The sequence below is a fragment of the Grus americana genome, chromosome 2, assembly GCF_028858705.1.
Source record: "Grus americana isolate bGruAme1 chromosome 2, bGruAme1.mat, whole genome shotgun sequence".
Classification (NCBI taxonomy): Eukaryota; Metazoa; Chordata; class Aves; order Gruiformes; family Gruidae; genus Grus; species Grus americana.
In genome coordinates this window covers 10,782,642-10,808,519 of record NC_072853.1, presented here as the reverse complement: position 1 = coordinate 10,808,519, position 25,878 = coordinate 10,782,642, and the positions used below count along the sequence as shown (strand labels likewise).

The 25,878-nt window shown below is 44.4% G+C and overlaps 1 long non-coding RNA gene across 4 annotated transcripts in view; it reads right to left on the bottom strand.

Moving 5' to 3' along the window:
• The window catches only part of LOC129203524 (uncharacterized), a 34,853-nt gene extending 10,617 nt beyond the window's left edge, over nt 1–24,236 (bottom strand). For all 4 annotated transcript variants that reach the window (XR_008576057.1, XR_008576059.1, XR_008576058.1 and 1 more), the window contains exons 1-2: nt 24,084–24,236; nt 11,224–11,288 (exon numbers count right to left, since the gene is read on the bottom strand). This is a non-coding gene — a long non-coding RNA (uncharacterized LOC129203524). The remainder of the gene's footprint in view (nt 1–11,223; nt 11,289–24,083) is intronic.
• Nucleotides 24,237–25,878: the final 1,642 nt, after the last annotated feature.

Sequence of the window (25,878 nt, the reverse complement as noted above, 5' to 3'; positions counted from 1 at the left end):
GTGGGTCGAGATAAGGACAGGGAGAGATCACTCACCAGTTACCGTTATGGGCAAACCAGACTCAACTTGGGGAAAATTAATTTAATTTATTAACAATAAAATCAGAGTAGGATAATGAAAAAAATAACCCAAATCTTAAAACACCTTTCCCCCACCCCTCCTTTATTCCTGGGCTCAACTTCAGTCCTGATTTCTCTCCCTCTTCCCCCCCAGCAGCACAGGGGGACAGGAAATGGGGGTTGTGGTCAGTTCATCACACTTTGTTGTCTCTGCTGCTTCTTCATCCTCATGAGGAGGACTCCTCACACTCTGCCCCTGCTCTAGCGTGGGGTCCCTCCCATGGGAGACAGTCCTCCACCAACTTCTCCACCATAAGTCCTTCCCACGGGCTGCATTTCTTCACGAACTGGTCCAGTGCGAATCTCTCCTACGGGGTGCAGACCTTCAGGAGCAGACTGCTCGAGCATGGGTCTCCCACGGGGTCACAAGTCCTGCCAGCAAACCTGCTCTGGCATGGGCTCTTCTCTCCATGGGGCCACAGGTCCTGCCAGGATTGGCTTTTATCAGACATGGGAGAAGCTTCTGGCATCTTTTCACAGAAGTCACCCTTGTAGCCCTTCTGCTACCAAAACCTTGCTATGCAAATCCAATACATAGCCATATGAATACGTCACTATTAAAAGAAAGCCCATGATGAGCAAAACTTTGGGAGTCACTGGATGGAACTTAGTGGAAGTTGTGGAAAAGCTTCAACAAGTCACTAAACACCTTGGAATCATTTCAACATCATAAAAAAGGGTTAAATGTCGGTTACTGATGTTATTGCTTTGCAAGAAGTGTTTAGAAACACAAATAATTGAACCAATGACTGTTGATGGATCCACCACGGCAAACAGGACTTGAGTTGCTGCATGGTGAGGTGCCCTAAGGCATCCAAGATGTCCACAGGGGGCTGTCAGGTATGACACAAGACCTTCATCAGACCATGATCTACAGGATATCCAGTGATGTGCAAAATGACACTAACTCCCCACTTGAGAGACAACTAAATGACAATAAGCTTTCTTGTGTGAGGTGTTCCACACAATGAGATAGCATATCTTCCTAGACAGACTTATAATCAAAACAGCCACATAAGGGTTAAGGGGAAAGCACTTATCATCCTGTTTGTACAGAAGTAGGCAGAAAGAGACAGTGGTTTGCTTAGAGTCACTGATGAAGTCTGTAGTTCATAGACCAGTCTCATTCTGGTCCATCATTCACCAGACCACGCTCCCATAGCCCCCCTCTGTGTGCACAGGCACCCCATAGCAGGGTGTACCATCTGGCAAAGGGGTGCAGACTTACCCCACTGTTTCTCAAATATTAGGACTACGGGGTTACAAGCGTGTGCACAAGACACAGCACCTTCTGGGTTATCCAAATTTTGCCAGAGAGAAGCTGTGTCAGGAAGACGACCAAGATCAAGGAAACATAAGTATTACTTTAAGTCTGCCTGGATTCCCTCCAGGATTTGTGTTAAGTACCGCTGGCTGAACATGAGAATTTCATCCCGCTCCTCCCTATTCTCCTCCTCAAACAGTGATGCTCCCATGCTGCTTTTAGGACACTGCACAAAACTGTCTGCCATGCCAGGAGTCAGAACGTCCTGACTCTGGCCATAATGCTGGCTCTCATCAAACAGCATCATTTATGTGCGGTTGACATGAACACAGAACTGCTCTGCTCCCAGAGCCAAAGAGACACAACCAGCTCATTAATTATTTCCATTCCTTCAGAAACTTCACAGAGAAATAAATAGTCATGGAAGCTCATGCCAGGGCTTAGACCTCACATAGCAGAAGACATGATTTCTTTGGAACCCATCCCCTCAGGACTCTCAAGTTCCTTTCATGAACATGACAATTAATACCCTGCAGACAGGATGGACATTGATGGATTGTGTGTCCTCAGTGAGTGATTGTGAGGTCTTTCTTTCCTCCATTCTCTTATAATTTAAGATCTTCCCTCTTTGATTTTACATTTCGTCCCCTGCTAGATGTATTTCTTCAGCTTCACTTACACGGGTAAGGGTTTGTCCCAAAGCAGCCTCTCCTCCCCCAGCTCCCTCTGCCCCCCCCTCACTTGCTGTGAATAAGACCTCTCTGTCTAAGGCAGCAATCACTGAAGAGCCTCAAGAGTTCCCATTTCTTGTCCTCCCCCTGTTTTGATGCACTGATTATCCTCCTGTTGGATCAATAGCCCATCTGCTTTTAGGACTTTTCTAGCATTCTGATGCTAAATTAAAACAGAGAGAATCAATCCTCAGTTAATTTCCCCAACCAAACAATTTATATCTCTCTTCTGATCTGCCGTCATGAGAATTATATAATACTGACATACTGTGAGGCCTCCCCAGACAAAGTAAGCACTTTTATAATGCTGAATTACCCTCTTTATTAGTAACTCTCAAATGTGACAAACCAGGAGATTTATTTTATAATGTTGTATAGTCCTTGGCTGAACTTGTTAAAACTCCCAGCTATTGTAATGGAGAAAATCGCTAATTAACAGTGGGTTTTGCTTTGTTTTTAATGGACTTTGGGGATACATTTCAGACTTAGAGTAAGATTAGTGCAAAACAGAATTCTCCTTAATTATTTCAAATTGAGTGTTATGCTAATAGTAAACAATTAGTTCTTTCCTGACTTAAAATTAATGTTCTATAAATAATTACAAAACCAAGCTGCTATGTGAGTCCCAAAAGGAGCTGCCAGACTTGGTGGTTAACCCACAAGAAAGACGCATGGATCTCTTCCATGGTCTCACATTTTGTGAAAATTAAGCATGCGCTTTGGTGGTTTTCTAGGGGTTTTCTGCCATGGCTGAGAAAAAAAAAAAGTTACATATATATCTATAACCTGAAGAGGGTATTTTTGAAGGCAAAGGTGCGTGGTGTTATGGTTTGCCAATTCTCAGGTCACTTCTCAAATCAAAGCTTAATAAAAATAGTAGCATCTGCTTTGTGATGCTCTGTACTCACTTTTGCACAGGGAAAACTGGGAACACAGAAAATTGAGTTATGTATCTCAGCTGATCCCAGTTCAAGTTTAGTTGAGGAGGTATGAGACTGCTATACATCATGTTCTACTAGATCCCCTCTTTCTCTCATTGAACTCCTAGGAGTTAAGATTTTCCTCTTTATGGCTTCAAAGATTTGGTTACTCATTTTGATTTATATTAGATTTTTCTCAGGACCCTGAGCTCTTCAGTATCTTTCTGTGCCCTTACAGATTCCCTCTGCAGTCAGTGGAAAGGGACACACATCTCTCATGCATAAATCTGTAAAAGATGGGATTTCTAAACTTGCCGAGTAAAGGGTTTCTCATCAGTGAAGGCAAAGTTCATATTGGCAGGGGAAGAAGAGCAGCTCCTCTGGGCATCAGCATCACCTAAATAACTCAGGAGGACAAAAATCAGCGCCCTATTCTTACAGCAGTCCATCATGGCCCTGAACTACCTGTCCCCAACCCATTCCTCTGCCACAGCTGATGGTGCACACACCTTGCTGCAGAGTGACGGAGCAATGCACACAGCCAGGATCCAGGTCTCCCACACCTTGCCTTCTTTGGGGATGCAACCCTGAACGTGCACAGACTTTTTTTCAGTGGTGGAAGAGATAAAGCTGCCAGGAGGGTGGCAGCCCTGGGAGCACTTGGTAGTTCTGCTGGGGTTTTCGCTCCTTCCTGCCGCACCACACTGCATGTGTCTGGGGAGCTCCACCACCACCACCGACCCAGCACACACCTCTTACAGAGGCACCAGTTCTGCTCCAAGACCGGAGGGGGTCTCTTTCATTGTGTCTCAAAACTGTAATTTTGCTATTTCCACTTTTCTATCCTGAGCAACTACCTACTTTGTCTTAAGCCTGTTCAGCCTTGTGCTTTGTTATACGCAGCACACCAGAGTCACAGAAATCAATAAAATTTGCAAGAGACTCTTGCCTCAGTTTCTTCATCATTTCTGAGCATTTGCTTGAGGCTTGTCAAAACCCTGTGATAAACCTCTTCTTCCTTTCTGCTGCCACCTTATTCTAGCATGAGGGAAGATATCAGAGACTCCTCAGAGCAGATGTGACATTCTAGTCCCAGTCATTTCCTGTCTCCATTCAGCCTTCAAGTCCTCCTTGGAAAGGGCAGTGTACCTCATCTCTTGCCTTTGAGTTAGCCAGCTAAAAAATCCCTACTACCTCCTACAAACCACCACTTTTAAGTGCCAAAGACCTCTGCTAAGGTGCTCATGAGTCTTGACGTCCAAGAAGTGTCCAAGCCACAATAACCCAGTTCTTATATGCCCTTGTCTGTGTGGTGCGAGAGAAGACATAACAGCATTAACTTAGAGCTTGATGAGCATGTGTGTTTTCCTGATGTTCCTCCCAGACTTGCGCTAGTCCCGAGGTCCTCCTCTAAGCCCGAGTTCTCAGGTGAGAGGGAGATAAATTCTGTCTGCTCTGTAAGTAAAATAAGATTTCAATTTGCTGTCAGAACTTTAATTAAAACACTTATAGATCAACTTTACCGTGGCAAATTGTCTGCGCCACTATTACTATAGGAAGATGAATGTTAGCTGTGAAAACAGGCAAAGTACACTCCCCTAGACTAATGTGTAATTTCATAGCCATTGATTTTTGACTTTGAAAATTCTCCCACATGCTTCTGGGAATTGGAACTTGTTACAGGTGACCTGGCAGCAGCTTTAGCAATTTTTTTAAACCTTTTGAGAAAGTGGAAGAAAAGTCATTTTGCCCATTCATGTCTTTCCATGGCAGGCATGACCTGCAAGCACCTACCTCTCAAGTTCTGAAACAGACTAATTGTTGGATGATTACATTTAACAGAAAATACATAATCTACAGCTTTAATTTCTATGGGATACTGATAAATAACCACCATCTCCTGTTGTAAGACTAAGGATTTAATTCTGCAGTTAGTCCGAATATCAACTTTCTTGTGGGTGATAACAAAAAGTCAGATCGCATACCAGGATAAACTTAATTACTGGAATGAATCCGCTTGTGCCAATAAGATACATTTAAAAAGCACAAAATGTAAATAACTATTACTGACATGAGAGCAGATGTGTGATTTGGTATATAACAGGCTATTTGAAATAGTCACATAACTAACTGGGCAATTTTACTATCAAAATTAACCATTTGACCCAGATAAACTTTGTGATGTTTTTGGTAAATGCCGAATGTTTAAAATCAGTCAGTGTAGCAACTGAGCATCTCGCAGTCCCTAAGACATCATGTTCAGATTAGCTACCGTGGCCACCACTTCTCTGCTCTTTGCTCAGCCCAGTGCAGCAGGATGTCAACTCTCTCAGCATTCCCTCAAGCATGGAGGCATGAGTAGGAGTGAAGGCTAGGCTGTGCACAAGGGATCTGAGCCACAGACTTTCAAGCAGTTTCTGGACATCTAAGGGGACTGTACAATGCCACATAAGAAACCAATGGCAGAGCACCAGATTTAACTGAGACTCTGTACCACCCTTCATCCAAGAGTTGAGCTCTGGGTTTCTGTAAGGACATGTCATACATGCTCCATCCCAGCATCACCCCCCCTGGGGTCACTCAGGAAGGGAAGATACAAGGAACAGAGAAAGCAAGAATCACCAGAGAGGCAGTGAAAAACTAACCTTTTCTAACAAGAAGAAAATGCACTTGGGGTTGCTCATAGCTTTAGATCTGCACCACACATCTGCACCACAATGATGGGACCACTTGAAAGTGCTGGCAATTAAGATGCACCTCCTGGCAGTCCCTGTGATGGTCCAGTTGTAGCATGTTAAGCAGAACAGAAATAGACTGTGGTAGTTTCAGCATATTCACTTTGTTATCGGTGGCAGAGGATGAGGGCCACCAATTAGACCAGATAACATACAGACGAGGTTCAGGACAGAGGTCAGGGTGAGGGCCAAGGCTACTTGGGGCAATTGGACCTTGGTACAAAGCCTGCAAAGGCAACTGCCTAATGTTCCAGCCACCTCATACCACAACCCTTCATGCCACAATGAGGTAACTGTGCCCTTACCACATCTACTCAAAGCTTGCCCAAACACATCTGGGCCTTGTTGTAACTGCATTTATCTAAGATCTAAGTTAAATCCATTGAGAGAGAAAGACTATACCAGCATAGCTGTGATCAAGAGTCAGGCCCAACTGGCTACAGGAAGGTGGGAAGGCAGCCTGGTTGGTATGGAGTTGTCCAGCAATATCCAGTATTATGTGGGACCCACATCCAATTAAAGCAACTATGTACACACACTAGACATGCAATTGCATCGATCTCATCCATTGGCTTTATTTACATACTTAACATCAGTGGCATTTTTTTTCCTTCAGCCCTGGAGCTGTCAAAGACATCCTATCCATCAGTGCAAATGTGAGGACTTAATTCCAGCTACTGCATGCATGCCCTTGGGGCACTGATGAGCAGAAAAACAGTGTGGTTTGATTAACCGAGTTCCTGTCTGCGTTGTCAGCTGAGTCCCCTTCTTGAGCAAACATAGTCCAGCTGCTTCTTGTGTCGTTATGCATTTAGATTTGCCTCTGTTATACAATAAATGAGAAATCAAGGGTAAACAAGAAGGTGAGGGGTTTATTAAGCTTCTTTACTGTGACTACTGCTTCTACTGGCATTTCCTTTGACTTTTGACCTTCCTTGATGCAAAGGCTCTGGTGTTCTTGCAGCTAAGCTGCGGCTTTCTCTGAAGTACATGGGCTGTAATGTGATACCTGCGGATATGGTACCTAGGGTAATTAAGATGTTTGTTGACTTTGGTTCTGCCCCCACCAGTGTGTAGCTATATCCATAGGAAAGCAGTGTTTGCTTGCTGATGAAGTGCCAAACATTGGTGCATGAAATCACCAAAGTTCCTAGTCTAATGTTCCATGCTTCTTCATTACTAATTGAATAAAGTTAAAGTCAATGTGTTTGGCAAAGAACACATGAAGGTGCCATTTACAATGCAGGAAACAAACATTTATAAATTGGTTATACAGTGAGAACTGTACTTGGCTTGCTCTCTAATGATAAACGCCCAAGGCATCATGGAATTATTCAGTCTTGCAAGAGTGAGGCCAGATGAAATACACTTGGCCAAATATCAATGTCTCCTAGAAAAGACTATACCGCACCTTAAACTCCACTAATGTCACTAATGTTCTCCACTGACTACCAGGGAGCTAGCCTAGCCTGATGTCTGACTTTTTAGTTACAGTTCAGTGAGATTAATCCTCCCTTTATATTATGAGCAATTTTTAGTACCATGGTTTCTTTCCACTGTTGGGTGAGTGATTTCATACCTTGAGTGCTTCACACATCTAGAGATCTTTCATGAAGCAGATGACATCAGCACTTTCTACATCTCCTGGTTCCCCATCTTGTGGTTCAAACCTCCTAAGCCTCTCCCTGTTTCAATTCTGTGGATACAGAACATTATTGATGCTCTTGATCTCTTCTGCTCATTTCCTTGCTCTTCTCCTCTCCAGCTCACTTTCTACAGCATTAAGCAAGAGATCTTTGGGAAGTTGTCATGGATGTAGGCTGTCAGGAATGGGGCAAACTGGATGCTCCATGGACCTTCCTTACCTCTGATTTCAAGGCCTGGAGTGAATCATCAACATGATCCTTTCAGTCCAATATGTCTAATGTTTAGTGGCACACAGAGATTCTATCCATTTTCAACAGGATACTGTGGGGCTCAAAAATAAAGTAACTACAGGTATCAGACATAATAGAAGCAGTGAACTTTTATAACTCTGCCAGTATGATCCAAGAAATTCAAGTCCTCCCTCTGAGGCACAGAACTAGAAGAAATTATTGTAGTTTTTCTAATTGTACCTGGAAGCAAGTATTATTGCAGGTAAGTTAGACAAATTGAAGTCTTCCCCAGTATTGGATGTGGCAGCTCCAAAGATACTGGAAACTGACAGTATGCTTTGGAATAATTATGAGGACTACTGGACGCTGCTAAAACACGACTGCTGAGAATGAACAGTTTAGGAAATGGATTAGTTAGCAGATTATTTGTATTGTAACTGATAAGATTGGAGCAAGGTTATTGCAGCAATGGGCTTCACTTTGCAAAAAAGAGTTCATACTTGCAGGTCAAGTCAAAACTCTGCTTTTCAAATGAAAAGTTCAGTAACACCAAAGGGAGTCCAATTAAAAATGCATACTGACATGCAAAGATGGGCTGCAAAGGTCAGCAAATGGTCCAGACAAAATTTACTTGCAGAAAATGTGGCATTAATCATAACAAAATGGAAAGGGGTCCATTGCCAAAAGAATGTGTCTGTGCAGAGAATACACACAGCTTGAAGCCATCAGATTCATTTTTTCTGCATATTCTGTCAGGCAGCACTCCAGTAAGTTCCTTGTAGTTGTTTACCTCTGCCCTTCCTTGTAGTTCTTTACCTCTGAGCTAATCGTCTAGATTTCCTTTATCATCAGTGGACAGAAACAGGCTCTTCTGTGGCATAATTCATCTCACAGTCAGGTAGACATCTAAAACACATCACAAGGATAATGTTCTGAAAATTACTATTTCTCTCCATCAACTATGAAGAGAACCATGGGTGACTGGCTCATATGCATGTGTTTCTACACTGTGGACATCTAAACCAAAGCAAGATTAATCCAGCTTTTGTGGGAACCCACAGGCACGTCTAGCCCATCAAACGCACTAATTCTGGAATGAAAAGTTGCATAACCACCACTGCACCTAAACACTGCAGAGCTTCTGAATTTGGGTGTGAGGGTAGGCATTGCAGTAATGTCACCACGCTCTTCACATACACACACACTGAACTTACATAGATCTTAGATTCACTCTGTAACCTGTACAGAAAAATCACACTTCTGGACTGCCAGTCTCCATCCACTAATTAATGACTTCATTTTTACACACATTGAGAGTCTTCTCAGATCCATCTTTTCTTCACCTTTCTGCATGACTCTTTTGCACATGATAAGGTAGCTTCTCTTTTCTTTGATGCTCTCTTTTCACTGGAAGGTGGCCAAATGTCCTTCTGTGGGTGCATCCCCATGGTCTTCCCTCATGCTCCTATCCAAAAAGTTGTCTCTTCTGCTTGTGGTGGGTTGACCCTGGTTGGAGGCCAGGTACCCACCAAAGTTATTCTATCACTGTCCATCCTCAGCTGGACAGGGGAGAGAAAATATAACAAAAGGCTCGTGGGTCGAGATAAGGACAGAGAGATCACTCACCAATTACCGTCACAGGCAAAACAGACTCAACTTGGGGAAAATTAATTTAATTTATTCCCAATAAAATGAGCATAGAATGATGAGAAAATAAAAACTAAATCTTAAAACACCTTCCGCCCACCACTCCCTTCCTCCTGGGCACAACTTCACACCTGATTTCTCTCCCTCCTCCCCCTGAGTGGCACAGGGGGATGGGGAATGGGGGTTGTGGTCAGTTCATCACGCATTGTCTCTGCTGCTCCTTCCTCCTCGGGGGGAGGACTCCTCACACTCTGCCCCTGCTCCAGCCTGGGGTCCCTCCCACGCAGACAGTCCTCCACAAACTTCTCCAACGTGGGTCCTCCCACGGGCTGCAGTTCTTCACCAACTGCTCCAGCGTGGGTCCCTTCCATGGGGTGCAGTCCTTCAGGAGCAGACTGCTCCAGCATGGGTCCCCCACAGGGTCACAAGTCCTCCTAGAAAACTTGCTCCAGCGTGGGCTCCTCTCTCCACAGGGCCACAGGTCCTACCAGGAGCCTGCTCCCGTGCAGGCTTCCCATGGGGTCATAGCGTCCTTTGGGTGCCTCCACCTGCTCTGGCATGGGGTCCTCCACAGGCTGCAGGTGGAATCTCTGCTCCCCATCATCGTCCATGGGCTGCAAGGGGGACAGCCTGCCTCACCATGGTCTTCTCCACGGGCTGCAGGGGAATCTCTGCTCTGGTGCCTGGAGCACCTCCTGCCCCTCCTTCTTCAACAACCTTGGTGTCTGCAGAGTTTCTTACATCTTCTCACTCCTCTCTCTGGCTGCAATTGTTCCTGGTGGGTTTTTTCCTTCTTCTTAACTCTGTTACCCCAGAGGCGCTATCACCATCACTGATGGGCTCGGCCTTGGCCAGCGGCGGGTCCGTCTTGGAGCCGGCTGGCATTGGCTCTATCAGACACAGGGGAAGCTTCTAGCAGCTTCTCAAGGAAGCCACCCCTGTAGCCCCCCCAGCTACCAAAACCTTGCCACACAAACCCAATACACTGCTAAACTCACTCCATCTTTAACAGTAAAAAGGTATGTACACACAGATGGATAACACTACTTTAGAGCAATTCCCATAGCCTTGCTAATCTATTGGAGCCTGCTAGCGAAGCAGCTGTTGACCAAATAATTCTGGACCAAATTTTCACGCACCAGTGAGAATGACCTGCGTGATCATGAGATTAACAAGTTTAGTGGTAAAGAGAGTAAAAAAGAAATTATTGCTTTTCTAGCTAAACGGAAAATCTGTTTTTTCTAAATTTTACTTTTGCTGTTTCAAAGGTTTAGTTTAATGCTAGACTGTAGCTAAGGGGTTTAAATATGTGCCTGAGAAAATGAGTGTATTGGGGTGAGGAAAAAATGATATGATAGACTCAGATGCATGAATATAAAATACACTAACTGTTATCTGATCTTGCTTACAGAAAACACTGCCACTAAGTTCAACACAATTAACAAGGGTGCAGAGGGAGAGTTAAAACCATGTTCAATAAAAGGAGAATTTAGTTCCTGCTGTTTCAACATCACTTAAAAGTGACTGTTGCCCAGCCATGTTTGTTGGGGAAAACACTGACACATGCTCAAGAGAAGTTGTGTGATGGTTTGGGCCAAGCCTCCCTGAAAAGAGAAACAACTGGAACCTCCACCCCCATTGAGTGCGTGAGCCCACTCCAATCACGGGCATATGGAAAGCATATGTGGACCAGGAGATTTCCACTGAGAAATGTGTACTGTGAGAAAGGCTGACAGAAAATGTAGCAGAAAAGCGCCAGATCCAATCCAGAGAAAACTATGAAATTGAGCTTACAGACAAAGAGGGAGCAAGTGCTGGTGCAGAAAGAAGATAAATTGTCAGAGGAGATACTGTATGAGGCAGGCACTATTCAAGCCATTGATTTTAGGCATCTGTTTTAGGAAATCTGACTCCTCCAATGGAAACCTACCATTACGGTACAGATGTGCCTTGGCTCCATCCAGGTGTGCCTGCAGGCCAGCAGCTGGGCAGAGACTGCAAAAACAGGTAAAGTGAAGTGTTGTGAGCATCCTCAGCATCTCTCACTGATCCCACCAAGGAACAATGACCCTGTCCCCCCTTGGTATAAGACTATAACAAAGAGAAACCTGGCACAACCCTGTTTTTTCCTGTTAACTGGAACAAGCAGTAAGACCCTGAATTTTGGGTCATACCTACAGTCAGTCTCCTGCACCATTAAAACAATGACACCCTGGCAAAGGTGACATTCCCTTGCAAAAAGGATCTGACTAGCAAAAGAAGGAGCAATGTAGGAGAAAGAAGGAAAACAGAAGAAACACTTTTTATTGCTCCCAACTAAGTGGGAGGATGTGGTTTAAATTTTGACCATTCTAATTTTAAATAATGCAACTGAAACAAAGTCACACCACAAGACTGTGATTAAAAATGCACATTTCTCCCTTTCTCTTTATCTGATCAGTCTTTGAGACCTGGGTAATTCAACCCACCTAGAAGTGAATCTGTCAGCAGACACCTTTCCTGACCACCGTATGAGGAGCCCCAGAGATCAGTCAGTCACTCAACATCATGGCAGGGTTATCATCTCCTCCAAAGTATGTTGCAGACATGGAGGATGGACACAATTTACCCATCCAAAAGATTGTGAATACCAAGGTCTCACCTTCAGAGTGATGGATTCTTTAACCTCTTGGTAAGGGACTATTATATAATAAGTCCCAAGCAGATGTGGGTTAGTTTAACATAGGTGTCTGATGCCATTTGAGATGCCCTTGTGTATCTGAAATAATAGATGTGGTCACACTGCTAGATGTGACACACAAGCTACAGGAAACTTGTGCCCTTCTCCAGCAGCTGAAGGTCAGATGGGACAAGACAGGGCATCTGAAATGTCACCAGACTCTATATTTAGGCTAATGATTGATGCGGAATACAGGTAACTCGAAACCTGTCCTAAGCAAGATCCTTCTCTGCCAGCAAAGTTGACTCCCCCCCATCCTTCAGGGGAACCTGAACTTTCATCTAGGACTTCATTTGGAAACATGCCAATAGATATTTCCTCAGATTTCAATTCTGCCCTTTCTTAGGCCATTCCTACCCATTTTGGCCTATGATTATTCTCTATAAGCTGAAGACTCATCAGTGTAAAGATACATGTACCTCCTTTGGTTTGATTTTCAGTGTGCTAAAGCATGCCCTGGAGAAGGCCATCTCTTTCCCTTGATTATAACAGCTCCAGTGGTAAAATCTTTCAGTTTGGCTTCTGAATTAAGCAAATAAAACTGGGTGGATGAGTCCAAGTATTAGAGCTTATTAGTCTAAGTTGAGAGAGACATGTGCATGAGAAATTTTCTCTTTTTTCAGTCCACAATTAAGCCCAGAGTATTTGTAAGGTACATGTATCTACAAAAATATAGTCTGAGATTGAATTTCTGCCTTTCTTAACAGGGACTTCTACAAGTACATCCACCTATAAGGAATCGATAGCTGCCAGCTGGTTAATGTGACTGAGTGAAGGTCACACAGGTTGTGTTGATTGGTGTGATTAATTGTGGAGGATCAGCTCAAGCATATCCTGCAACTGGGTAAAGGTGGCACCAATGCAAATTGGTCAACTGGGAATAAACATCATTAATTCCATACAACATGTCAGATAAGCAGCCTATGGAAAAGTATGCATTTACAAAGCATCAAAAGACTAACTTGTGTAGAGTTTATCCTGAGATAGCAATAAAAGTAATCAATTTGAATTTAAACGTGTTCCCAGAAATACGATGAACCAATTGAGATGAATGGTTAAACTATGTACCTGTTAGCTTGCTTGAACCACTGTAACACTATCAGTCAGCAGTAACTGGCACTGTAAAGAGCAAGGTTTGTACCGTACACTTGGCCATCAGTGAAATTTGGGTTCCACAGGAAGCAGTAGGGTTTCAGAAAAATATTAGTGCCACATGGGACCCAAAAGTTCCCAAAAGAAACTTCAACATTTTAATGCAAAACTTATGTTTTCCTTAATGAAAATTTTAGTTCTACAAACATAGGATCTCCTAGTAGAAAAATTCCCAACAATCTCTATACACAAAGACAAATTCTGGGAAAGACAGTCTTAGTCCTTCTCCCTCTGACTTTCGTCTTTTTCTTCTGCACCCATATAATCCCTGTGACACAGGCACGGAGTCATGGCTGGAACCATCAAGTATATATCGATTAATAAAAAATAAGTTTCCCATGAGTAATAAACCTCTACTGCAGTGTACTCGTAATTACATAATTAGTATAATTCTGGTGGGGGTCTCTTTCCTTGGAACAAGTAATAAACTGATATCTAACATTGGCATCTTTCACACAATTAAATTTCTTTCATTAATAGCTCTTGCTTTATGTACAGAATTAGCCTGTTGTCATGGTCCTAACAAATATTTAAACTACAAATCCAGTCTTCTATAATTATCCTCATGATAACTAAGCCAAATTTGCAACTAAAAAAATCACATAAGTTCACAGAATCACAGAATCACAGAATCTCAGATTGGTAGGGGGTGGAAGGGACCTCTGGAGATTATCTAGTCCAACGCCCCTGCTAGAGCAGAATCACCTAGAGCAGGTTGCACAGGATCACCTCCAGGTGGGTTTTGAATCTCTCCAGAGAAGGAGACTCCACAACCTCTCTGGGCAGCCTGTTCCAGTGCTCGGTCACCCGCAAAGTGAAGAAGTTTTTCCTCATATTTTGGTGGACCTTCCTGTGTTCCAGTTTGTGCCTGTTGCCCCTTGTCCTGTCACTGGGCACCATTGAGAAGAGTCTGGCCCTTTCCTCTAGACATCTGCCCTTTAGATATTTATGAGCATTGATCAGATCCCCTCTCAGTCTTCTCTTCTCCAGGCTAAACAGACCCAGCTGTCTCAGCCTTTCCTCATATGAGAGATGCTCCAGTCCCTTAATCCTCTTTGTAGCCCTTTGCTGGACTCTCTTCAGTAGTTCCCTGTCTTTCTTGAACTGGAGAGCCCAGAACTGAACACATTAGATGAAGACCTTCATACAATGAAACCCTAGAAGCCATGAGCTGGTGTGACTTTACATAGATTTTGCAAAGCAGCTGCTAACCCTACCTTTTGCAGATGCAAAAGGTAAGCAGGAGCACTCTAGTGTGTGATTGTGGCCTACGGGCCATCACATTCATAGGTCCTTTGCTTTCCATCATAGCTCTATTTAAATTTCCATAGATCTGAATGTGGTTATTTTGTAAGTGGAACACACTGAGAAGGTAGCACTAGTTAGCACAAACAATTTTATTAACTTTTATTAACTGCTTGTTTTCCAACTAGATTACATGAAGCATAAGAAATTAGGCTCTATAATAAAACATCATTGGCTCAGCTGCTTGAAAATGGAGACACTGGCACCAACCCAGCAAATGAGCACAGCAAATGAGCAATGAACAGAGAAGCCACTGGGTGTATGCAGCTCTCAAATCTCTATTACCCTGAGAACATGTTCCCATCTAGGAACATCTTCCTTTGGTACCAACCTATCAACATAAAGGAAACAAGCAAATAATTCAGTGGGGAGGGGAACAGTTTGTCATGTTGACCCCATATAGACTAAAATTACTTGTTCTTTCTCTATCCTGAGAACTGGTCATTGAGAAAAGACAAAAGTTTCACTTGCCCTAGGAAAATACTGCAGTGCTAGATAGGATACACAACTGGATTTCGTCTCCCTCATCATACCAAAAATGAAAGAAGAACTAGTTCCTTTCTGAAACCTCATATTCCTGCCCAGGTTTGTAATCAAGGCTATACATAAGAAATGGTGTTTACCCAGTTCTGATTTGGAAAATACTGCATTTACCTTCTTCCTCTATTTTCCAAAGGGCTGAGCTCACATATTTTGTTATTTACCTCCACTACAGTGGCTGAGAATTGATTTCTAAAAGCTTTCAAGGAGAAAGTAAGGAGGAAGTCTTACTAGCCATGTCAACAACTCTTCTGTTTCCTGCACAAAGAGGAAGTCTGAAATATTCTGAATTCCAAGAAACAGATAAAATAAAAATGTCACCTCAGCTGACCAGAGGCACAAGAATGAGATTCCTCTTCCCTAATTCTGCCTGTGATATGAGTTTCCATCTAAGCAGAGTGTCCAGGCTCTCTTTATGGGCAGTTTAGGGAGTACAACACTTCTAACCAATGTGGGTGACCACTTTAGGAAGCGCCCTAGATTCCCCGAACTCTGCTGACAGCTCTCCACTGATTGTAAAGGCAGCCCAGGTGACTAGCTCAGATATAGATGCCTGCACTGTGGACAACCACTTTAAGCAGATAAATCCCTCCCTGGAAGGCCACACACTCCCCTGAGGCCCTGTGCTTCTGGGAAGAGGAGGGATGGTTAAGACCTAGGCCACCAAACTTTCTTCATTTTGTAGGACTGAAAATATCAGCATCTTCTGGGGGCTAAGATACTGAGAGGCAACTGAGAGATGATTGACCATCTGTCACTTTGTCACAGTGCTCTGTGCAAGTGCTGACCATCTTTTGGATGTGAATGTTTAGATGAGATGGGAATTGGGCAGAGAGGGGAGATGGAGTTTGGGAATGGGGGTGCCTAGCTGGAGGAGTTAAAGAAGGAGTCCCAGACCTGGGTTCTGGTTGAAACAGAGGGAAGAAAACAGTTGGCGGGAGACATGAGCTGAAACGGAGGAATGGAATTAGAGACAGGACATTAGGTAAACCCAGGGAATGGGCTGCCAAGGGAAGAACAGGAGAAGTCGCTGACTACAGAGTAATTGGGAGCCCTTGCTTGAGGCTCCTCTCACCAGCAAAATCAATGACTGAATGAATAAATAAATAAATAAATGTTGAGTTTTATTCTTGCTTCAATCACAGCTAAAGCACCTAAGCAGAACTATGTAGCATTCCTGGAGGAGTAACTCCTGGAGATCCACAGCACCCAGCTCCGAGGCACAGCCAGCACTTCCCAAATGCGTATGGTAAATCAATGCCAGTTATTTCACATTTCATCTCATGAGAAATCTCCCTACGAAACTTGCATATGTCACCACTGATCCCCCTTCCCCTCCTCCTCCATTATCATTGCTGGGATTTGTCTTTTTGTGGCTGGTTGATTCAAAACTGCAAACTGAAGTTGTGCTGCAAATTAACGACTACAAAAGCCAGCAGCAACCGCTGTGCCTGCTCCTGTTCCAAAATTAAGGAGAGTTTGCCATCTAGAGGGCAAGCAAGACAGAAATTTTGATCTATGGTGGGGAGCAACTTTCAATTTGAGTGCAGACAGTTCAGTATTACAAATTAGGCAGCATGACAACGACAGACTTACACCAAATAAGGAAGAGGGCTAGAGGTTTCTTTCTGAGTCTGGAAGGAATAGTCATTTTCTTATCTAAATTGTGCAATCTGAAATAGCCAGACAGTTTAATTAAGCTCAGCAGATCAATAGCATTCACATTCAGCAGAGGAAAAACCTTGTAGAGACTGTACTTTTGGGGCCAGTCTGCTCCACTATGCATGTAGGCATAGCCGGGATGATAACCAGCAGTGCGTAGAACTTTTTTTCTAATGCAGTTGGGTGTTTGTTGCAGATTTCTGCTGAACCCCAAATCTTCATCCCATGCCAGTGGAAATCTTCCATTTTTACACCCAGTTTAAATTAGGAAATTAATTATTTCTGTCCAGTCCTACTCCTTCCCCAGTATATTTCCTCCATGATAGATGTCAAAATGTGCTCTCAGGGTCTCTCTTTTCCCTGGGAAGACTATGGGGTTTTTACCCCTCTCCTTTGTTTCCTTTTCCCTTCTGATGTTTCACCCCACTTGGAAACACTCCTGCTCCCTGGGGGAGGAAGGACTAGACGACCACCAAAGCTCCCTTCCACCCACCATTTCTGGGATCCTCTGGACCACAGACAGAGCTAGGAGCAGTCCCTGCTCCATACAACACACCATTAAACATCATGGGACCCATGTTGAACGGGGCTTGCAGGTCTGCAACTTGGGGATGGTGGTTCAATTCAGCTGCAAGGCAGCTGAGAGGCATCGAACCGCAAGTGTTTAGGAATGATGGCAAAAGCAAATACAAGGCAGAGACCTCCAAGCATTTCACAATTTTGAATGCTTGTTGGAGTCCAAGTCAGGCACTTGGACACCAGGGTATTAGAAAGGCAGGTTTGCACACTAGCAGAAAAACTTCTTCATACAGGTTTCAGCTTCTCTCCTACTCGTTCCTCTGAGGTTTTAATCTGCTGATTTTGCAAACTTGTCTTTGCTCTCCCTATGTCTCCTGGCACTTGGTTCTCAATATGCTTACAGGCTACTACGGGTAGTGCTGTTATGACCTGTGCAGTACTAATGAAACCATCTGCTGGGTCAAACTGTCACTTTACATGCCATTCCAGGCTCTGATCGCATGAGATCACACAGGCAAAGCAGCTCCAGGCCTCACAGCAGTGCCCTCGTGATTTTAGGAGGCAGCTAAGCTACAGGAGAAGGTCCTTTGCTGGATGAGATGCTAAGCTGCTGTTGTAAACGCTTGTGACCTTTGAAGATCACAAGCTGCTTTCTCTAAAGAAAAAAGCTTAAGTTAGAGGTCCCATTTTTTGTTGGAGAAATGTAAATTTTGCCTCTGCCCTTCACTTTCAAATAACACAGTGAACTGACTTCTGAAGTGCATCCAAGGCTTCCTCTAGTTTATAAAACGTGTCCAGGGACAACTAAATGAGATAACAATATAGCTAGTTAGATCTTTTCCACCCGCTCCTTTCGGGCTGGGGTGCATGAGTGAATTCAGGCAGTTAATCAAGCTACTGATTGCCAGCTAAGCCATGGTAATGGTCGGTGCCTGACGGTGCATGTGTCCTTAGCATAATGCAGCTGCAAAGTAAATTGTGCTAGCTTAGATCCTAATGAAAATGAAATCCACTGTAGAGACAGTTTAAACTAACACATTTCTCACTGGGTCAAGCTTAAGGCTTGCATATGGTCAGTTAGTAGGTTTATATGATGGGCATCTTCAGTAACTCAGTTATTCCCTATCATGTGCTTAGACCTGGGAATTTATCCATTTGGAATAGTGATGTAAGAGAAGATTAAACTGGCTGAAACTGGTTTGCATAAAAGGCTCCTACAGCTTGAGTTATATCTATGTGTAACCTTAACTAGAGATGTGGCAAATTCATTGGAAGTCTTTTAAATCGAGATTGAATTTGTCTCTCTCAAATTACAGGGACACTCAAACAGAAACTATGAGCCTGGTGTAGAAAGTTTGGGGTGAGCTTTGCTCACCCGTGTGACACAGAGGGTCAGCCTAGATGGCCACAATGAACACTTCCTGACATTAAACCCTATAAAACTACGAATCCGTGTGGTTCAGTAAGGTACCATTCATTGCCTGTGCCAATGTTCTCTTCCCATCCTCCTGGCATCTGGCCCAGTGAGGCTACGGGTCTGTAGAAAAGCTGTGTGCCGTGGGTCTAGGACAAATGAATGGGAAAACCTAACTGCTTAGCAGAACAAAGCTAAAACACATCAGCTTCCACTCCGTGATGCTCTGGTATGTGGAGTATTAAAGGCATTTGTATCACAATCCCCGCTCAAATCAGCTCGTGCATCCCCTCTGGACGAGAGAGCGGCGTTCCCGTTTCTTGCTGCATTGGTGATTTGCTTGGCAGTAACATGTTGAAACGCCCTAAACCCAAACTCAGGTGATATTATGTCCATCTCATCCATCCCTGCTCTGAAGAATTCCCCATGTTCAGTCCAAAGTTTCTGCATTGGAACAGCTTATGTAAGAAGCAGCTATCATTTGTCACAGACACACATAGAAATAAGCATTTTCAAAAATTTATACTAGAAGATTGGATGCAAAAGTATTCCAACGTCTTGGATTTAAAGGAATTTTGTTATTGCTATTAACATTAAACTTTACTAGGACTATGAAGTCAACTCCACTTCTGAGCCTCAGCTGGTATTTTGCAATTTTACCCTCCAGCCTACTTTTTTTTTTAATTGAAACTTCTAAAATATACACTTTCTGTTCAGCTTTTGCAACTTCCTGCATGAATGAAATATCCCCTAACCCTGACCAGAAAACCCTTCCACATCTCTTTCAGAAATTTGCTTCAGCAAATGTAACATCCTCACCAGAAGGAAACACAAGCTATAAAACATGCTGCAGCCTTCCTTTCTGTCTGGCTTGCTTCAGACTTCATTCATAAAAAAAAAAAAAAAAAAGAGAGAGAATGAGAAAAAGTGACAGTTGATTCAGAAAGTTGTAAAATGTAAACACTCGTCCACAGATGATGCATGGATGGTTAGTGTTGCATATCTTTGGGGACAACATATGCCTGTCTTTCACACTTGTCAAATCCTAACGGCCACTGTTATCAGTGCACAAAAGCTTCCAAATTCCTACCTGTCACTGAAATTCTTAGAAAATGAGAAACCATAACAGACTGAGAAAAAAATAACTGTGATCCTTCCTATCCTGCCACCGCCTGGGTCCCCAGCCCTTGCCTACAAGCGTAATCCTTACTCAGCAGAGCCATCTTATTGATACTCTCAAGACTTATAGTTTAAGTGTTTGCAAGGTCAGATGGCCAAGCAAACTTCTCAGTCTTTATAAAGGCTGCAGACACCTTGGTGACTTCGTTATTTATAGTCAACATTAAAACACTCCTTATGTGACAGAATTATTAATTCTCCTAATTATTATTATTGTTTCCACATTACAAACAGGGAAATGGGAGCAGGATAGCCTTCCTTTTCTGCCCTGCTCAGGACCAGTGAAGTTAAGGTTTGCCAAGCACCCAGAGTCAGGACAAGGATGAAAGCTTTCCACGGTCCTGGGATAGCAAAAATGTCATTTTCTCCTGAATTTTAAGGCTTTAGGAGACCTTGCCCACAGCACACTCAAGAGACAGAAACTAGGTCTCATTAGTGGGGTTGAGGCACAGGGGGCCACCATAACCTGTCCTCTTCTCTAGACCTCCCTTCCCAGCTCCACCTCCGTGTCCCCCTGTGATCGGAGATCCAGCCTCCCAAAAAATCCTTCCCGACCCCTGCCTCAGTTTCCCTCTCCAGCAGAAGGTGGGATTTACGTTGCACCAGGGCTCTGGGACCTCATGAGCATCCAGCCCGTGTGTGCTGGTGGTGACTCTCCAGATACTTTCTCCCGCTGTTCCCCAGCTATATCTGTCCCCAGCATGGGTGGCCCGGCAGCTCCGAACAGAAAGGCATGCCTGGCACAAGGACCACAAGCAGGAGCAGCGGCCGCCCCCATTAGCTGGTGCAAAGGTTTCCCGCAGCCTGCCGGCCTCTGGAGCTGCCTGTGAATGGGCTGCGTGTCAGCAGGCGGCAGGAATTCGGGGAATGTTAAACTGCAGGGCAGTCCACTTTGGAGGATTAAGGCACATGACTCACAGACAAGAGCGATAGCCGCTGTGAAGGCCAAACCCCACAAAGAGAGGCTTCTTCCCCCACAAGCGAGGCTGTAAGCGCCCGCTGTCCTGGCCAGCACGAGGAAGCAGGACTTGTCTGCGTGGCACATACAGCTTCCTACTTTTCATTGAGAAAAACGAGAGCGTGGTCAGTATCTGATAGATTATCTCTCCTGGGGCAGAAGACTGGTTTAGGAGATGGGTAGGGACGGGGGAGGTATTTCTTCAATGAATTCAGTTTCCCACTGTGTGTAAAGGTTACTTCCCTCTGTCACCTCGCTGGGTCCTGTCACAAGCTTCCCGCTCTAAATGAGAAGCAGAAACTGCCTTTCTGAATGAAACCACTTCTTATTTTGCTGTGTTTGAGCAGCCAGGATCCCCACCCCGCCACGTGCCCTGCTGCAGCTCGGTTCAGCACTGAAATTCCCGCGTCTCTGTCGGTGGCTGTTGTGACAGGAGACCTGGGAGCCCTCTGTGCATTTTTTCACTAAAAATGTTTGTCGTGCCCCATGGGCTTTGCTCTGTGTGCTGCGTTGGAAAGCGGGTTGGCTCAGCGATACCATGCTGTGTATGTCCTCCAAACCGCACGGTAGAAGGATATGGCCCTCTCTCTCTCTCGGTAAATCTCTCAGGCCCTCCGTGTGCCTGGAGGACTAGAAGTCAGATATCTGAAGCACACCCTGAGAGGTCTCCTCCTTGCCCCCAGGAGCTCAAGGGACCCCAGGAGCCAGCCCCAAGCTCACCCTTCCTCACACACCACCCAGCATTACCGCCAAGGGCTTCCCAGCAGGGAGGAAACCCTCTCTCGCCTGATATAGCTCCAAAATCATTAAGGGTGATGGTGTTCGTAAGCACACAGGACACATTATGGGCCAGCAGTAGGTAATGGCATGGCTTTGGAAAGGTCTCACATGGTCTGGACATGATCATGAAGAAAGCAACATGATCAACCATGCTGACCTTCTCAACTGCAAAGCGTTTGAGGGGTGGAGGGATGATGGGGTTCTTTGTCTTTTCCTCTCACTTAAGGAGATAGATTTCACAGAGCGTTTGCAACAAAAACCACACTGATGCAAATGTTCCTAATTGCCATTTGAGAGCTACAGCTGCACTGCCAGCAGGATGGGTAGAGGACAGACAGGACGAGCTCTCCCTGACTGTGTCTGATTCAGGGAGAAAGGGCACCAGGGTACCCATGAAATACTAAAGGCCTGATCCTGCTCATTGTCACACTGTCCCACATCTACCAACTGCAAAGGAATCCTTCTCTATCCCCGTGCAAATAAACCCAAATTCAATCTCCAAATATTCTTTGGTAATTTTCAGTTACAAACACTTGTTTGTGGGATAAATAACTGATTGTAATTAAAGCTATATGCCAAAAAGAGCAGGTTTCACATTCCTCCTTTCTTCCCAACTGCTTGGCGTCCGCAGCAGAATAGCAGCTTGAGTAAAGGCACCGGAAGTTTGACATAGTTGGCCTTATCTTTGCTGTGCAGGACTGGATAACTTCATGTTTGTAAGCTAACACCCAGATCTTATTCTTCCCTGAGAAAATACGACCATACAGTTTGCCAGATAAGCTACTGCATTTGCAGGTGATAATTTGTGTACAAAGTGTGACGATGCACATTCATGTCTTAAGTTCCACTCACAGATTATTAAAATATTCATATAATCATATAATCATAGAATCACAGAATGGTTTGGGTTGGCAGGGACCTCAAAGATCATCTAGTTCCAACCCCCCTGCCATGGGCAGGGACACCCTCCACTAGACCAGGTTGACCAAAGCCCCATCCAGCCTGGCCTTGAACACTTCCAGGGATGGGGCATCCACAGCTTCTCTGGGCAACCTGTTCCGGTGTCTCACCACCCTCACAGGGAAGAATTTCTTCCTAATATTTAAAATCCTGTTTATGAAGTGTAGGATTGGCTGTGCTGGATCAGACCAAAAGTCCAACATCCTAGTTTGCTGTCCTTAACCTTAGCCCCTGACAGATAAAGGAGGGGATTGAGGGAGTACATTAAGATTTAAGGAACACAGTAAAGCATTTTATGCACAGAATGATCCTTTTCACATCAATTAGCTAATAACAGCCTTCCTGAGATCATTCTATTTAATAGCTGTCACTATAGCCCTCCTCCATGAGTCATCTAAGCCTTTAAAAAAAAAACCCCAAACACCTCGTTTATGCTTTTGGCATCTACAACATCCCATGGCAGTGAGTTCCACTGCTCAGTTCTGCACTCTGTGAAAATAATACTTTCTTTTCTTTGCTTGAAATTTAAGACCATGACTTGACAGCCCCAGGCGACAAAAGGAGAAGCAGCAAAGGGAACTCACTGGAGGAGATACTGGCACTGATTGAACCAAACTGCCCAAGACAGCGTGGAGATACAAAGCTGGGCAGGGGTTATTGCCAGGGGGGCTGACAGAGCAGACCTCCAGTGGCAACCCTTTCACTTAGGGAGTCGATGGCTCAGCACGGCAGAGCTGAGGCAGGCAGGAGCTTTTGGCTGTGCAGAGGGTCTAAATGGCTGCATAGGAGGCTCAACCTGGAGCTTCACGCTTACTTTAAGTCAGCATAAACTAGTGCTACAACCAAAAGAAGCAGTCCTGGTCTTCCTCGCTGCTTCCCACAACTTGTTTCTTCTCTGGTGCCATGGGGCTAATATCTGTGGCTGTACAATAAATCAAATCAGTTAAAATTACTTTTTGCTGCGATTTCCTGGATAGTTTTAAACCAGGTCACTTCCCAGACCCCATTGCTTGCAGAGCTGAGAAAAACCTACTCTTAGTGATGGCTACAGGAAGGTCAGGAAAAGGCAGAGCGGCTTCTTTTGGAGGCAATGGTGGCTGCTGCTAGCTTACAGCAAGCCTGGAAACACAGCGCTTGACTCCTGGTCACCGTCTGCTTAGTGGTGTGCCCTCTGACCACAGAAAAGCTTAACTCGCAGCACTTGGATCACCCCGCTGAAGCAAATACGCCAGATCTGCCAGCAGCGCGCTGGACGCTGTCCTGACGGACACACGCTCCGAGCAGAGGCACTCGCTGCTTCGCTCCCGTTTGCTTTCTCTCAGATCTTCACAACTGCATTTCGAGCAGTTAATATACTTATTAGGAAATAACTGCTCTTTATTGGCACTGCATGAACCTCTTTGCCTGGCTGAGACTTGGGAATGTAACATGTCATTTACAAAGCTGTCCCGAGAGAGCACAGACAGATTACAAAAATATGCCTTGTATTCAGTCCATTTAAATGAGTAAGATGACAGCATGAGGATTACACATCGAATTTACATGCTGAATGGTCACACTTAGAAACCTGACAAATTGCTTTGGAAAACGAAATCGTGTTACCTTAGAGCAGGGACAAGTGCTCTCCATAGGAAAACAGAAGAGTAGAAGGCAAACAGCGGATATCGAGATAACTTTATCTGCTTCAAATGAGTTGCATAGTTTTAAGAACGGTGGTTTACAGGTACACAGGGTGCAGTCCTCTTGCTGCAAGTGATCCAACTCCCAGCTTCGAGATACTAAAAGTAAATAGGCAAATTCATTCCTATTTAAATTTTATCCACTCATCTGAATTTGGTTTAATAAGCATGAGGATCTGGTTACACAATTGTTCCTGTCCGTTAAAAAACAACCCTCACATGATAGCTGACATTTTTAATTCAGCCCATGCACATTTAAAACAATACCCCGCGTATTGCTTCATGCGGCTGAAATACTCTCTTACACACTTGGTGCACAACCCATGCTGGGCCTGCAGTAATTCAATCTACACTCCCCTTTAGTATGAAATACGCCATGTGATGTTATCAGCCTGGAGTAACACCAGTGACATCGTGTATCTCATCTCCACAATTTTCTCGTCAGAAAACAAAACCTAACAACATGCCCTTCCCCAATTAGGAAAACAAGCACCAAATACACGGAGACAGGGTACCCCAAGCCATGATCCTGACATTTGTTTTCAAGAAAAATGGTTACACGTTAAACGCAAAGGTTAACTAGTGAGTCAGATGCTCAACTTTGCTAAGATTTTGGTCCAGGGCCTTTGTCCTTTTTCACACAAAGTCCAACTCTGATCTCATTCACAGGAGTTTGCACCCGTGTAACTTCCCTGGCTTGGTTTGAATTACTCCAGTTGTGATGGAAATGAGAACAGGGTCAGGATGAGGGAAAAGACTGATGATTCGAACAAAGGGCTGGTGAAATGACAGAAGAAAATTATGTCAAAGCTCCCCCCTGCTTTTTTAATGTAGGTTAACAGAAGGGCTAAAGGGCTTCCCCGGCTCCCCCAGCCAGCAGCAGCAGATCACAGTTTAGCTCAGACATCTTTCTTCTGTTACGTACAGAAAGCCGAACAAATGAAAATGAAGATATTTATTTAGGAAGCACCCTCAAGAGCTGACATGATTGACAGCGCTGTACAGAAAGGTGCCAACTCATGAATCAATTGTATTTTCTCCCTGCACAGCGGTTCGGAGCAAGTCTGGAGAAGGAGTGCAAAGGGAGGTTGGGGCTTGCTGGGGCAACAGCTCCCTCTAATGATGGTTGGAAGTCAGTCCCAAGGCAGGAGGGATCCTTGCTTCAATTTAGGAAATGTGTCAGGAAGAACCAAAGGAAGCAGCTCTCCTCCCAGTAATCTGGCACCCAGATGGAGCTGGCCTCTCCATTTACTGGTCAGTCTTTACTGACAACCAGCAATAAACAGTATTTTAACAGGAGGAACAGATTAGGGGTTGAACTGCTGCAATCACACACGTGCACTTTTTTTACTGCGGCCCTGGAGCTTGGGCTGACTTTCTTTTGGTCGTTGATGGAAGCCACCCCTTTACTCACACAGAGAAAACTAAACATAAATAGGTACCAGCAGTAAAGCTGCCTGTGAAGTGAAAGAAAAGCCAAGTGCTACTGTGGTTGCATTGAAGGGATGGCCACTGCATCGGTCAGAGAGGGGCATTTCTGACCAGGCTGTGCTGGGTTTTGACCCAGCTGCCTAACACTATTCCAGCTTCAGTAAATGCATTTTTATTTTTTTTCTCCTGTTGAGCTCTGCCTGTTTGCAGTAACACTCTAAGGTCTGATCTCATATCTACAGAAATCGGCAAGAGTTTTTCTGGCGGTCTCAGGGAGAGTAGGGCTG